Genomic DNA, 262 nt, shown 5'->3' on the forward strand with positions numbered 1-262 from the left:
CACACACACACACACACACACACACACGTACACACACGTACACACAGACAGATGTTGTGATATATCACTGACTTCTCGTGATTCTCTCAAGTGCAAAAAGGAGAGAGGAGTTGAGTCGAGCCAAGACTGTGTGTGTCTGACTGGCATGTGTGTTGAGGTAGAGGTGAAGAGACAAGAATTTAAAAAAAAAAGAAGATGAAAACACGTTATAGAATAGTGGTCTCAAATATGTGGACCGGGGGCCATTTGTGGCCCACATGAT

This window comes from Hippocampus comes, unplaced genomic scaffold, assembly GCF_001891065.2.
Source record: "Hippocampus comes isolate QL1 unplaced genomic scaffold, H_comes_QL1_v1.1 scaffold1, whole genome shotgun sequence".
NCBI classification, from domain to species: Eukaryota; Metazoa; Chordata; class Actinopteri; order Syngnathiformes; family Syngnathidae; genus Hippocampus; species Hippocampus comes.